This window comes from Scatophagus argus, chromosome 5, assembly GCF_020382885.2.
Source record: "Scatophagus argus isolate fScaArg1 chromosome 5, fScaArg1.pri, whole genome shotgun sequence".
NCBI lineage: Eukaryota > Metazoa > Chordata > Actinopteri > Scatophagidae > Scatophagus > Scatophagus argus.
The window spans coordinates 8,344,027-8,356,394 of NC_058497.1; the positions used below are offsets into that span (position 1 = coordinate 8,344,027).

General features: G+C 41.2%; 1 long non-coding RNA gene across 1 annotated transcript; it reads right to left on the reverse strand.

The window, feature by feature from the left end:
* Positions 1 to 914: 914 nt before the first annotated feature.
* On the reverse strand, positions 915 to 10,655 carry LOC124059983. Its single transcript, XR_006843470.1, has 3 exons — positions 10,488 to 10,655; positions 10,262 to 10,335; positions 915 to 2,732 (listed from the first exon to the last, which is right to left on the reverse strand). It is a non-coding gene; the product is annotated as an uncharacterized LOC124059983 (long non-coding RNA).
* Between the last annotated feature and the right edge of the window lie 1,713 nt (positions 10,656 to 12,368).

Sequence of the window (12,368 nt, forward strand, 5' to 3'; positions counted from 1 at the left end):
AAAGAAAAAAAGCAAAAAGGCAACAGATGAAGCAAGTGATGTGGGGTGAAAGTGAGCATAGGAGAAAGTTGAGAACAAGAATGAGGGGGATGGGCTTGGGAAAAGAAAGGGAGATAGAGGTCTTGGAAGATTAGATGGACACCCATCAAGGCCTTCTCCTACCTCTGCTCTTCAGCAGCACCTGAATTCTGGGTCTCATCAGAGCTACCTGCCAGGAATTAACCAGGACCTGTTACCCCTCAGTGTCAGATGATTGGACTCTCTTTTGCTCTCTTTCTCCCAGCCGCACCCACCACCCACATGTGTGTGCGCGCACACTCACACACACACACACACACAGCCTGTAATAGGAACCAGCTGGGCTTTCAAGGCTGTGCAGCGGGCCAGACAGGCCCATTCATAACCCTCTAGTGAGTTTTAATGAAGGTGGGTTCTGGTGCAGCAGCGGTGTGGAGGGTGTGGGGAAATGATGAAAGAGGGGGAGACAGTTTACTCCCTCTTCCTCACTCTATACCTTCCAACCAGTGAATGTGCTGTAGCCAAGGCTGTAAGAGTGAGAAGTTTGCCTTTAATCCATGTATTTGTACGCTTGGTTTTCTAGCTTCCGGAGCTGCTGCCCTTTGCACATAGTGGAGGGACACCAGTACGTTGTGTGCAGACAAAAGCTTGTGTTGTGAGGCTATTTGCTACTAAATACAAGATTAATTCTGACACTTTTAGCGTAATACATTATAACCCACACATTTTCCCATCCCATCACGAAACGAGGCTGTGCTTCAATAGTTTGTCTGAATATTTTGAGGTTAGTAGACAAAGAGGGCATCATGCCTCACCATGATTCACAAACATGATCCACAAATAATGAGTAACGCCATCAGTGACAAATGTCAGTTACTGAGCAGAAACCTCTCTGATTACTGCACTTTTGGACTGTTTAATGCTCACAAGGATGTGCACATTTATAACGTTTACTATAGTGTCAAATTTCCCTCCGTCCTTTCACCAATAAGAGGTGATTACACACATTCATGGTGTTGTTACAGGGCAGAGGTTAAATGTGAGCTGACAAAATCAATTCCAGATATCTCTTTCGAAGGTCACCAGTATAGTACTAAGGAGTAGGGAGTTTATGATTGTCTGCGTTTATGTATGCATTTTAAAGGAGTGATGGGTGTCTCAAGTAAAGAGTACATTTGGGATCCATTTTGAGTTTTATTTGCCCATACATAACAATCCATGATGGATGCCAAATGCTGTGTGGTGTCATGGAGGTTTGATGCATTTCTCAATTTGCATGTGGTCACCTCCTTTCTGCCTTCTCTCAGGGTGGATGGGTGGTTTGTAACCTGAGCTGGCTAAGTAACGGTGAGGCAACAGCCCTTTACACCCTGAGGTCAGCCTGATGTGAACACCAATAAAGCAGGCAATGGCACACATTCCTTCCGATCCTCAAAAACAGAGGTGCACAGACAAACAAAAATCCAGAACATGAAAAATCAATAGGAGGAATTTATTTCTGGGAAATCATAATTGTTTAATTATTTTTGTAACAAAGAAACATACACAATTATCCAAACTTGACTTTTAGCTTTGCACTGTTTGATCTAACAAATCCAGATATTGCATTTCAAATACAAAGAAAAAAAAATCTGTCTGTCTATAAATACAACATGGATATGTTGCCCATTATAAAGCTAAATTCATATGGCCTTATTGAGGGTTTCCTCTGCAAGGTGTTTGGTTGAGGGTATGACTTCATTGAAATTAAGAGGAAAGTCCACTGCAGACCAGCCAAACAACCTCATTAGATGCAGCATTGCTCCTGTCTCTTCGCCACACAGACATGCGTTTTTGGTGGGCAGATGGAGAGAAATTGGGGGTATGTCACAAACCTCCCACGCTCTCCTCTTCAGCCCTGGTGGCCACACAGCCTTTGATATTTCCCACATAATAACTGTGTGGTTTTTCAGTTAACCCCAGGAATGCTCATATGAAACAAATAGCACAACACATGACTACATTGTGCTGTGTCTTGCTGGTTCACGGTAATGATCCAGGAAATATTCCAGTCATGTAGAAACTTGATTTAATCTTGCTTTCACCTCTGTACGCCACTGTGGGATTAAACTATAGTTTGCTCAGGCACTGGCCTTCGTCATTATGAGAAACTGTAAAATAAGCTTTTGATGCTTATTCCATAGATCCACAGAGTAATAAATGCAAGCATGAATGGCTTGTTTGATCAAATGTATGATGACCTATACGTCTACACAAAAACTACTGCAAGCTGTTGCAATTCTATGACACACACACACACACGCATATATATATATACAGATATATTGTGTCACACACTGCTGATTGGTTGCATGTGCAGAGATTTCAGTTGAGAATAGGTCATCCGGAGTTGAAAAGAAGATGTTCTGTTGGGCTTTCGTCTCTCTGACCACTGTCTGCATATGGGACTGAATTACCAAGCAGCATTCAGTCAGTCCGGCTCTAAGCCAAGAATGTAGGAACTGCTGGGTGGCGTGCTGGGTGATTTCCTGTCTGAGGGGTCTTCTCGTAGTTGTAACGTGATCCACCCTCATTCCAAAAATAACCAGTGTCCCTGCAGGAGATGGCGGTGCAAAGCTTGTGGGGCACTAATGCAGCCTGCCCTGCTTCCTTCCTCAAAGGATGCTGGGAGGATAAAGCTGATAGTCTCTCAGTGCGAGTTGTACTGTCAGCAGCTGTAAAGGCACAGGCAAGGCCATTAGATTTGTGCGAAACAGGTGATACTTCTCAAAGGCCCTAGTTAGGTTCCAGTAACAAAAATAAGCCAGATTTTACATTGTTTCTCTGAAATGTTGACCTTCGTTACTTGATTATGTGTGTTTTGAGTGTTCTGCAGTTGAGTTTCAAAAAGGAAAGGGAGTGAAAATCAAAATCAACACAATCTTGCACAGTTTTAAATGAAACTGTCACGTACCTCTATGTTTATTTTCACACGAATGTCAGATTTGGGTGCTGTGGTTTCACAGTTGCTCTGCTGTGTGACCTCAATGTGCACCAGCCACGCAGAGTCAGAATGATAACAAATCAACACTTTTATCATTGCACTGTGTGCCAGAGACACTCAGATAAATAGATAGAGAGAGAGAGAGAAAGAGAGGGAGAATTAGTGACGGATGGATTTTATCATAGAGAGTTGCTGCCGCTGGGGGATGGGGTATGGGAATTGTATCAAAGACCATAAATGAGGGTAAAGAGGAAAAACAGATAACACACTTTGAAATATCTGACCCTAATAGGCTGATTATTTCCATGAGGGCTTTGCGTCTCCATAAACAAAGCAGTATATTTGTGCAGGTTTGTCTGTGTTGTTTCAGAGAGCCCAGGCTCTCCTGGTAGGGGACGTTTCACTGGGTCATTATGCAGCAATTTAGGTGGCTGGGCCAGCATTTTTCACAGCACCTCGCAAACCGCAGCACAAGAGATAGCGAAGAGGTGGAGACACAAAACCAATACGCTGGTTCCCTTTGAAGAGGATCCACTGGAGAAGCACGGCTGAGGCCCTTTGCTCCACAAGGAGCCAACAGGAATGAGATGGCCTATTATATTTTAGTTAAATTGCAGTATATGAGCGGAAAAAAAAAGTAGAAGGTAGAGGGGAAAAAGCTAAGCGAATGCTAAAAATGAGAAAGATCCAATAATGAAATAAATCTGCCGACAGCTTTTTTTGTTAAATGAATGTGGAGCTGATTTATTTTCCGTATGGCTCGGCAGATTTGTCCAGGCGCAGAACAGAGCGTGCTCTGTTCGCTGCCACGCTCAGCAGCCAGGTGTGGGACAGACGGGCTGAAACAGTTAAAAGTAAACTGAGGGCAGTGGAAATGGATCTGCTTCACAATTTTGTGGCCTATTTTTTTTTTTTCTTTTTTACAGGTTTTCTGCTGCAATCTGGTTTCTGTCTCTGTTCACTTCATAGGCAGCTATGTTTTCGTCAAACATCTGAAATGCTGTCAAAACAAGTCACCCATCATTTTGAGTTGCAATTCTTTTTTTAATACCTATCTTTTATTCCATACAATCACATAACTCCGTCATTTTAATAACAATTTAAAACATTTAGAAACCTACCATGCTGGATATCATGCTGACGCTGAAGAGAGAGATAAAAAAGAGAGGGCAAAAGAGCAGAGAGATAGAGAAGAGAATTAGCTGAGAAGAAAGAACTACAAACAAACAGTGAGTGGGAAAATATCATAAACAGATCTACTGAGACTATCAAGCAATGTAAATATGAAAAATGCCAAGCCTGAGTACATGATCCCTTGCAGGGATGAACCCAGCCCCCCTGTACCCAAGTAACCTCTGTTTATGAAGACAAGGGAGAACAGGCCCTTGATGAAGCCATGTTGGACGCCAACAAGTGCATCCAGTTCATTTGTGTATTTTAATGTTCTAACCTCCCTCTGCCCTACCCAACAGACACTTCGGCATCCATCTCACTCTGCTCAGAAGTACACTGTTGCCTGCCGGAGGGGGGAGGTAAGACCTTGTGAAAACACTTGATCAGAAACATTATGAGCCACGTGGCAGGTCAGAGATGATGCTGGTCATGGACATGCCCTCACAATCAACTCACAATCTTGATTGATCACATTTTTCCACCAGGCCTTACAGTCATTATCAATTTATTTGTCAGATTTTTGTTCAGATTTAAAAAAGAAAAAAAACAAAACAAAACTGACAAAACCCACACATAGTCAACACCCGTGCATGTTAATATCCATTTGAGTTCAATTACATTTCATGTGCAAACCTTCTAATATTTGTCTCAGTTTTGAGTAAAACTGAAACAGTTTTTCAGTTTTTAACTGGTGTTTTGAATTGAATGCCACACTTGAAATAAACTTCTGCTCAGGCCATCAGAAATATGCTGTGCGAAGAAGAGCTCATAAACCTACAGCTGTAATTACAGCCTGTCATAGGGAAGATTATGTTTCACACGTTAGTTGTATACAACGATGTAAACGCTTAAGGGGAACACATGAGGACCATTAGATAGAGTCTGTATGGCAGACTGTAGTCATAAAAAGGCCAACACAACAATTCAAAATATTTAAAAGAAAAAAAACGTGACGACAAAAGGTTGATGGTGTCTTTTAACTCCTGTTCTTCCCTTGTCATGCACTTTGTTGCACAATATCAGGATGGCTTAACCAATATATTTGCTTATTGCTCAAAGCTCACTATCCAAACTGACATATTGTTTCAATGCAGCAATGTGCATGCAACCCCAAATACGACTGGCAGACTTTCAAATATGCTTTGGAATTTGAGCAAAGTGGTTTGGCTCTTCTCAGACAGACAGTTTTCAACCAATGAATCAAACAAGCTTAAATTGGACAAATTAGGCAGAGTGTGATCAGCTTAAGTTCATGGCTTGTCTTTGGCATGTGGCTCTGGGCTGGGACCAAAATGGAGTATGCTTGATTTTTAATAGCTTACTGCTGCCCTCTGTCAAAAAATGATGGTCACTGCAGCAAGGCATGAAAAACAGACACAGTAGCAAAGCTTCCCAACTATTCCAAACTATAAAAGAAATAAAAGTATAACAACAAGATGTCCAGCAAATAATTCCCGGAATACCATTTCAGCCGTGACAGTCACCCCCACTTTGTGAGCCTGTGAGTCTGCTTTCAGGAATGCAACTGCAGACGCAGCACTTCTGCGTCCCAATGTGTGTTTCATTTTGGCTCCCTGTCTCAAACACACATGTGGCTCAAATATGTGGCCCAGTGCTCCAACAGAAACAGACTGTGATCCAGCAAGGTCCTAATATGCACCTCATTGGAACATGCCACACTGACACCAAACCAAGTCAGACAGGGCCACGTGTTTGAAAATTTAACACACATTCTTCAGAAGCTCTGTCACAGCCCTCTGCAGATGAGTCTACACTGAATCAGGGTTGTTAGACAAAAAGAATATGTTGACAGCAAATGATTACTGCAAAACATTCAACACATCTCTATGACATGTGGTCATAAAGATGTGTTAGATGGGTGGCACACTAAATAAAAGAGTTAAAAACTAAACCTGAGCCACGAAACTGAAACTGCAGCACATATAACACACACCCAAAACCTAACCCATATCGTGTCACGTTGACCTTTGCATGTGGACAGTTTTTATGTAAAAACACTGTTCTATGACGCACACAACATCAAGAACATTTAAATTAGTTGAATTAAGTTACCATCAAGAGAAATATTTGGCAAAATACTAACCAGTCATTTTCCACTTAACCACTATTTTTGATCTGTTACAAAACATCCTGTCAGTATAATTACTGCACACAATATTATGAATGCATTTGAGTAGATAAGCAAGAAGATACAGTCACAATATTCTATACACACATACCACATGGTTATGAAAACCAGAATACCATTATGTTATTTACGCTTAAAAATTCAAAATGTTGATGCATAACTTTTCAGCTCTAAGGTATAAACTGACTCTCTGTTGTTCTTTGACGTGTTGCTATCAGAGGTACACTCAGGTCATCTGTAATGGCTTCATCCACTGGGAAACATAACGGAGGGAGTGGCATTCCACAGATCTGGGTGTTGCGTGACTTTGGGAGGATTGAGACAAATCTCCTTGGCCAAATGCACTAGACAGACAGTCTGTAAATATTAGAACCACTTAGTGTGGTATGTTTGCATCTGTGTGTGTGTGTGTTGTTGTTGTTGTTGTTGTTGTTGTTGCGTGCACAGGTTGATGTCTGCTGGAGAGAATAGCATGACTGTGACATGCAAAAGTGGATCCACTATTTAGTGTTGTGGACTCTAAGCTAAATTGTGTGTGAGTGTGTAAAATGCAGCCTACTCTGTAGTATTAATGTTTGTCTTACCTTCACCTTGTTTATAGCTGCCTGAACGAGAAATTCATGTTCAGTGAAAGAGCGAGGAAAATCCTAACACAGACTGCTAAAAAATGTTCTTTGAAGGGTCAAGAAAGCCAAGCTGTAGAAAAATCTATGGTGTCCTCAATAAGCTATGCAGTTGTTAGTATATTACTGAATCCATAAATGTATCATGGGATTCAAGCCACCATGACAACAAACACCCAACCAGCAGATAAGTCTTTGAATAAGACAATGAAAGCAGGCCAGATGAAGGGGTGCTGTGCTGTGGTTGACCTCAGACTTTGTTTTGGATTAAGCAAGCAAAAATGCACTTTCAGTTGAAAGAGGAAAAAAAAAACTCTTTTGATTTAATCATTTAATCAATGTAGGGTGTAAAGAAAGACTTGATGACTATCTCAGATGGGAGTTACAGCTCCTTTGTGTCTGTGTTTGAGACCTTTTCATATCCATTCCAGGTTAAACTGTCTACCATAGCTAAAACATGGGGGAATTCAACTTTTAGAGGAACTATATTCCATAAAAAATATGATAGAGAGCCATAAGAGAGTTTCCAAACCAAACCTCAGACTTGCTGTATAATTTACAATTTTGACACAGAGTACTGAAAGTAGCCCTTTAGGATGTCTGCTCTGATGACAGGACATATACAAGGATCTAAATACACTTAACATGTTCTCAATGAAAAAAGAGATCTGCTTACACCATCAAAAGTCATTTTATATATAGAACACGTGTATAATAAGACTGGAATAAAACACAAGTGCGAAGGTTACACATTGTAGACAATAAAGCATCATAGTAATGAAACTTCTATCGCAGTGGACAAATTAGACCTAGAGCATTAACAAGTCATTTATGGATTCATGAAGCCAATACTAAAGCCAGGGAAAGCTTAGGTACTGGCAAAATCACTGCCACACTTAACTTTGTTGCCATTTTTCAATTCAGTGAAAACATCTTTGACGGATGACAAAAGATAAAGAGAGATGAAGAGAGCCGGGAGCCAGAAGTAGAGACAGAGAGAGAGAGGATCAGCTCAGACTTCCATATAGCAGGCTGCTTGCCAGATGCATTCTCGCAGCTGGATAACAGATACTATGAAATTTCAGATCATTCTGTAAATACCACCACCAGCTGCTTTCCCTTAATGTCAGATGATTATTAAAAAAGCAATACAGATTAACTGTTTATTATCTGCTGTTGGGAAGTAATGACCTTTTCTCTGGACAAACAAGCGGTCACAAACAAGAGCTAAGGCGGCACGGGATGACAGAACAAGGTAATATATTAGTGTCTTAAACTCACCTGACAAGAAATTGACTATGAGTTATTTTACTTAGCCAGCGTATGGGGGGGCAAGGGAAGGGGTGGGGGTCCCCTGGGACTTGGCTTTTGTTTTTTTTGGAATCATTCTTGTTGCATTATTGCATAGATGTGGGGACTGACAGCATCTTTCACTGGTAAACCCACCAGCTCCCTCAACACATCCCAAGGGGGCTTCTCCTGTTACCTGCTAATGTCTCTCAGTCTCCCAGCGTTTGGGTTGGACAGAAATTCGAAAGGTTTGTACACATGCAGACAAATTGACATCAGTCTATGGGTCACTAAGCTGGGGCACAGTGCAGCTGGCAGACAAAGTAACAGCAACATTTTTATGCTATTCAGTATATTAACAGCACATTAAACAGTGCCTTAGTGAAGCTCATTATCTTCATAGGTTGTTGACACTGTGTCAGAGAGGTATAAAGCATTGCATTACATTCTCATATTTTGTTCAGCTTCTATAAATAATGAACTTTAATATCCCTCTTTATTATAATATCTAATTATTTAAACTCGTATTGGCCCAGGTCAATAATCATCATCATCATCAGTGAATGCCTGTGTTGCTTGACACAAGTGCTACATATCACCTGAGCTGACAACAGGGAAAATGCCACTGCTTTGGCAGGGACAAGCTAAGGGTAAAACTGTTAGAAAAAACCTCGGAATACAAATGAAATGTGCCTCAGGCTGTGCTTCAGGACTGAATGGTGCGCGTCTGTGTCCGTTTCTCTTTTTTTTTTAATTTCACAAATACCAGTCCTGTCGACATTCTGCATGGTTCTGTTCTCACATGCACACACTGCAATCCATCAATTTGCAGAATTATGGTTTTTATTAGTGGAAGACATGTTAACTGTCTAGGGCAAAAAGCCACAGCGAATCCACCCAGTCGATTGTGGTGATGTGGCCTGTTGGGCGAGGGGTGTGACTAATTTAACCAGAAAATGACACGTCCTCATTGCAAACGGTGGGGCTCAAAATATTCCAGTGACTTCTATTGTTGTCTCACTCAAGCCTTCATTCATCTTTATTCCACTTTTACTCCTCATCTGCTTGATGTATTGGTTCCTTATACAAGCCACTTTCATCTTGAAAACACATAAATCAACTCATAAAACTTTGCAAAGTTGCAGAGTTACAAGATCAAAAAGGCCAGAGAATAACTGGATCTATAATCACAAGATCCACCTTCATCAGGGTGGCCGAGTATTATCCAGCATGACTGACAGTGTACTGGAGCCTGTGTCTGTGTGAATGTGCTAACATGATGTGGTTTTCTAGCTCAGTAAAAGCCTAGCTTCATGCAGTTTGATTGATATTGGCAAGCAGGGCACTGTAACCCTCAAACGGCTGTGTTCAGACTCTTACCTCTGCCTCACTCTCCACAGCTGTTTCCTGCCCCAAACTGCTAAAACAGTGGTGTAGCAGGACCAGAGGTAGGCCAACACAAACCAAAGCCTCTCTCTCTCTCTCTCTCTCTCTCTCACACACACACACACATACACACGTAAAAGCATAATTTCTCCACCTTGCTGAGGACTGCTACTGGTCACCTTGCAGCACTTCCTGTTTGAGTTGGGTCATTTCCTCTTTCTTTCTGCTTAGGGAGGGTTCAAGCTTTGCTGTGGTTGGAGCTCAGGAGGGATGAGGAGAGGACAAGGTCAAAGCTTCCTTCCATTAATCACCTCCAATCTGTCTCTCTCATAGACAGATGCAATACATATAGAGAGACACGTAGATGCCGATGGCTTTTGTTCTTTTTTCTTACATTCAGTTGATGAATCTGTTCAAACGGAGTGACTTTGAAAAGTCCCATGCTCCATGTTTGCTTAAATTCACATCTGGGCAGAATGAGAACTGGTGAAATCGTAGGACTCATATAATTCTAAATAGGGGATCATGGTGGTATAAAGTGCTGAAGAACGGGCTTGTTACAGGAACATTGCTGGTTTAGCCTGGGAGTAGGAAAAACATCTTGATTAATGGCAATGAACCCTTGAGCAAGGAACTTACCTGATTCAGGAGAGTAAGTGTATAGAAGGCTGTGGTTTCGCTGGTCTGCTCCCACATGTGCGATCTCTCATGAGCTGTAGGAATGTAAAGTTTTGGATGAAGAAAATTTACAAATATTGCGAGAACACCACAGATAATGAAAAAACAAAACTGAAAGGGAAGGGATTTTTGCCACATCATCCTGGAAAAAGAACAACAAACATTAAATTTTGTGTATCATACTCACTGAATATTTTCCCATCTATCTGTGATGACGAATCAAAATCTCTCTAAATGGAAGCTGTTTATCGCCAGAGACTAAAACAACTGTTTAGAGACGATCCCAAAACGCATACTGTTGAGGAGAGGAAATTTTTCTTGAGAAACACTGGAGCACACTTCAAAGTGGTCCCAAATGAGCAGACTCATAAATGGTTTGCCCCTCAAGTGTGCTCAGCGCAATCACTCCCCGGTAGCAAGGGTAAAGAAATGAGGCAGATTGTTTGTGACAATTAGGCTGATGCCAGATACTGCCCGCTATGGCCTGCACAATCACTTGTCCCCATCAGCCAACTCTGTTTATCAGTAATTGCAATTTGGAAAGAACTCAGTGGCGATTAAGCTCAAGGAGTGGTCAGACAGAGAGCTCGCCCAGCCCTAAACAAGAGAGCAGTGTTTTGGTCTGAGTCTGCACGAGGTCCCACTGAGAGAGAGAGTGCAAGGGTAAGAGGGAGTGTGAAAGGAAAGAAGGAAGGAAGCGATGAAGGAAGGAAGGAAGGGAGGAAGGAAGGAAGGAAGGAAGGAAGGAATGAAGGACTAAAGGAAGGAAGGAAAGAATGAAGAAAGGAAGGAAGGAAGAATCAGGAAAGAGGAAAAGAGAGACAAACAGTGACCCCATATATCGCACCAAATACTATCTGATCTTTAACACATCTTGACAGTAACTGCTGAATCAGGGTGGCTGATATGGGAAGACTTCCTTCATTCATATTTTTCTGTGTTATGTTTTGCATTATGTCTATTCATTTTAAGGTAAACCTTTCCCGACATTGCATGAGTTTATTTTGATTTCCTTGTAATACTTTTCATTAATGTGAGAACATTTGAATGTTTTGATTGATCCTTAAAACCAGACAGACCTTAAACCATATATTTCTATATCAGCGTTATGTGAATATTTTTAGCTTGGATTTCATCAGTAGATTTTAATGCACAGGCGGCTTTAAGGTAAGAGAGGCTACAGCAAACATCATCTCTGTTATCTTATTCCCTTCCACACTGATGACAACACACAGAAAGAGACACACTGGTGACGGGTAATGCACAATATTTAAAGCACCGTATTTGTTGTAGTCCCTGTACTCCTTCCTTCTTTTACAGCTCCTTTCTTACAGATCAAAAATTGTTGTTCATACTCATCCCCTCACAATTCATATCAAGTAACACAAACACTATAATCTAGCTATAATCTATAATCAAGACAAAAAAAATGACAGGGATATGTGAGACATGGAATGAAAGTAGCATGTGCTGAAGTAATTAAATAGCCGTGTGCCAGCAGCATAATGCCCCATCTGCATATCATATCAAAGACAGCCAAAGTGAAAAAGGGAATAGTGTTATCCAAATATACATCCGCAATTATATGAACTCGTTTTATTTTTCTACTTGGCCTCTCAGTTCATTTTCCTGTAAAATACAGAGCATTTAAGGAGCTTGACTGACATCTAGTGGACATACCTGGTAGCTGCACGTCACTACAGATGTGGTGCATATTTGCGGTTGGTAGATGTCATTACGTGGGATTCACACTGTGTGTTGAAAGATGTTGCAGTGAATTAGCACTCCAGATGGTGTGAAACCTGCTGGATTTGAGGGCTAGGAGCTCATGGAGGCAATCTGCAGTTTCTCTCCTCTCACAGTCTATGGGCTATAGTCATAGTATTTCCTTAACTACAGTCACATAAGTAATTGTTACGGTTGACCACTGTAGTGTGTATAAAGTTACTATATTCTAAATGGTGATTCAGTAAACACCATCCCAATATCCAGTTGGTTTTTCTGAAAGAAAGTCAAATTCCAAAAGAGAAAATATGATCCTGGTTGGTTCCAAGTGTCCCACATTCAT